Source organism: Nicotiana tomentosiformis, chromosome 5 (genome assembly GCF_000390325.3).
Source record: "Nicotiana tomentosiformis chromosome 5, ASM39032v3, whole genome shotgun sequence".
Lineage (NCBI taxonomy): Eukaryota > Viridiplantae > Streptophyta > Magnoliopsida > Solanales > Solanaceae > Nicotiana > Nicotiana tomentosiformis.
In genome coordinates, this window is record NC_090816.1 from 8,061,993 (window position 1) to 8,064,947 (window position 2,955).

The 2,955-nt window shown below is 37.9% G+C and overlaps 1 non-coding gene across 1 annotated transcript; it reads right to left on the reverse strand.

Moving 5' to 3' along the window:
* Positions 1–2,488: 2,488 nt before the first annotated feature.
* LOC117278731 (small nucleolar RNA R71) lies at positions 2,489–2,595 on the reverse strand. Its single transcript, XR_004509077.1, has one exon. It is a non-coding gene; the product is annotated as a small nucleolar RNA R71 (small nucleolar RNA).
* Between the last annotated feature and the right edge of the window lie 360 nt (positions 2,596–2,955).

A 2,955-nucleotide genomic window follows, 5' to 3' on the forward strand; every position in this document is an offset into this window, starting at 1 on the left:
AATATACTGGACGATCGGGTTGCATACCGCAACAGACTTATTAAAAGTCCATATTGGAGGATCGGGTTGCACGCCGCAACAAACTTGTTAAAAGTCTATATTGGAGGATCGGGTTGTACGCTGTAATAGACTTATTTAAAATCGATATACATATATATATATATATATTGGTGGATCGGGTTGCACGCCGCAACAGACTTGATTAAAATAAATATATTGGAGGATCGGGTTGCACGGCGCAACAAAATTGAATGTGAATATATTGTGAGAGCGGGTTGCACGCTGCAACAGAATTGATGAAAATGATAATTGGTTATAACTATTGAGTTGGCTTCAATTATTATAAATGAGTTACCTGATTTATTTCTATTTTTGTTGTTGTTACTAATATTACGTACAGGTAATGTAAATGACTCGTCTTAGACTCGTCACTACTTCGTCGAGGTTAGGCTCAGCACTTACCAGTACATGGAGTCGGTTTTACTGATACTACACTCTGCACTTCTTGTACAGATTTCGGAGTTGGTCCTAGCGGCGTACCATAGACTTGCTCGGATTTTAGCTACTCGGAGGAGACTTGAGGTATAACTGCATGGCATCCGCATTTCTGAAGTCTCCGTCTATTTTACTTTGGCTGTGTGTTTATTTTCAGACAACTTCATTTTTATTCAGACCTTTATTTGTATTATTCTAGAAGCTCGTGCACTTGTGACACCAATTCTGCGATGGTATTTAGACACCGTTATTTTTTATGGATTATTTCACTATATTTCAAACTCTGCTTCCGCTTTTGTTTCCTTGATTATTAATAATTTAAAAATTAGCTAATATTATTCTAACGTTGGCTTGCCTAGCAAGTGAAATGTTAGGCGCCATCACGGTCCGAAGGAGGAAATTTTGGGTCATGACAAATTCCATATATTTTGACATTATTTATCCTACTTGCTTGTTGTTTGGATGCTAATTTGTGCGACAATTGAGCTTAATAGATCTTATTTCACGTGCAGGAATGCCTGAACATGAAGTGGAGAAAAGTTGTATGAAATGGTTTCTCAAAGCTAAAAAATGGAGCAATAAAAGAAGATGTGCAAGGCAATGAAATGTCACGGCCGTAGACAGTGCAAGGCTTTGTCTAGGGCATTGTCATTGGCGCCTCTTACAGTGCCTCACAAGGAAATGTTGGCGCCTCTGATGGTGCCTCGCGGAGTAATGTTGGTGCCTCTGACAATGCCTCGTGCTGACGATGCTTATCCGAGCCACTTTTATTTCCTCATTATGTTTGGACATGTAGACCTCAGCCCCACCATATAAATACCTCTTAAAGTTAGTTTTTGAAGGGTTAAACATCATTCGAGAGGCAAGAGGCTACAAAACACTCTGGAGCACGAATGGAACCAATTGTTGGATGAAGTCTTGATTGCGTATTGATATAATTGAGCCGTTTTTACTCTCTAATTGTTCAACTATGTATTTCTTGTGTTTAATTGAAGGGCCCTTGATTAATCATGTCTAGTTATCTTATATTTCTTGAGAGAGAACACTTGATTAGATTGTTGTTGAACAATGTCACTTTTCAGTAAGTTAAGAGATTAATTACTTGAATTTAAAAGCGGGATTAGAGATAACAAAGCTTTGGCGCGATCTTTATGAGTTGTACGAATTGTCAGCTAGAATAGTTCGAGAGAATACTTCTAATAAATTATCGTAATTGATCGAGAGATAATTGCGATAAATAAGAACTCATAATCTTTAGAGAGTGTTGCGGCGAGATTATAGCTAACGTGTCAGGAATTAATTTGGCAATTAGGAAAATCGTAAATTCTAGATTTTGTTTATCCTAGGTTCAATCTCATTCTTTCTAGTCGATAGTTTTTATTGTCATTTGTTGTTAGTTAAGTAATTTATGTTAAGTCACAAATCAAATCTTGAACTCTGAAAGTTGTCTGAGCTTATCATTAATGATACTGAAAAGTTGTAGTAAATAAGTTAGTTCCCTGTGGGATTCGACTCCAGACTCTTGAACGAGATTATTTTTGCAGCGATCGCTTAGTCCTTTTTATAAGTCATAGTTGGGCGTGATCAAATTTTGGCGCCGTTGCCGGGGAACTAATGGTGTTATTCATTACAACTTGAAAGAATTGCTAGGGTTTTTAGTTTAGATCAATTTTTCGTGGTGCTAAAAATATTTCCATTAAAATTCTCACATTTGAACTCTTCTGTGCCTTAGGTGCATGCCTAGAAGCTCCTTGAGAAATGGTGAACTATTTGAAGGTCTCTCAGATCCCGAGAAAGCATTCAGGACATTGAATCGGGCTAATAAGAAGGGCAAACAACTAAAATTCAACGAACAAATCAAAATTAAAATGGGTGACGTTGAGAAATCAACTTTTCAAATTGGCTGAATTCGCTCCCGATAAACTCCATTGCTACATGGGAGGAACTAGTTAAGCAGTTCTTAAAAAAGTTCTACCCACCCAACAAGACTGCAATGCAAATTGATGAGATATTGAAGTTTAGGCAAAAACCAACTGAAACTTTGCAAGAAACATGGGAGAGGTTTAAGGGTATATTGGTGAAATGTCCACACCATGGCATCCCGGATCAGATGCTAGGACAGAGATTCTATATGGGTTTGGCTGACATTCTGAAGGCTAATGCAGATGTTTGAGCGGGGGTGTATTCTTGAGCAAATCATTCATAGAGTGTAAGATTCTTCTTGACAAGATGGCTCAAAATTCAGGCTGGATGACAAGGGATACAACACTCACTCTAATAGTGCATTCTGTTTCTCTTGACCTAAACAATACAAATGTAGAAAACATAGCCACTCTCATGACCCAGATGAGCTTGTTGACAAAGAAAATTGATGAGATGAGCACGAAATAGGTTCACATTGTTGACATAACCAATGGAGGCCTATGCACTCCTTGCATCAATCAGCCGTATATTTGCTCA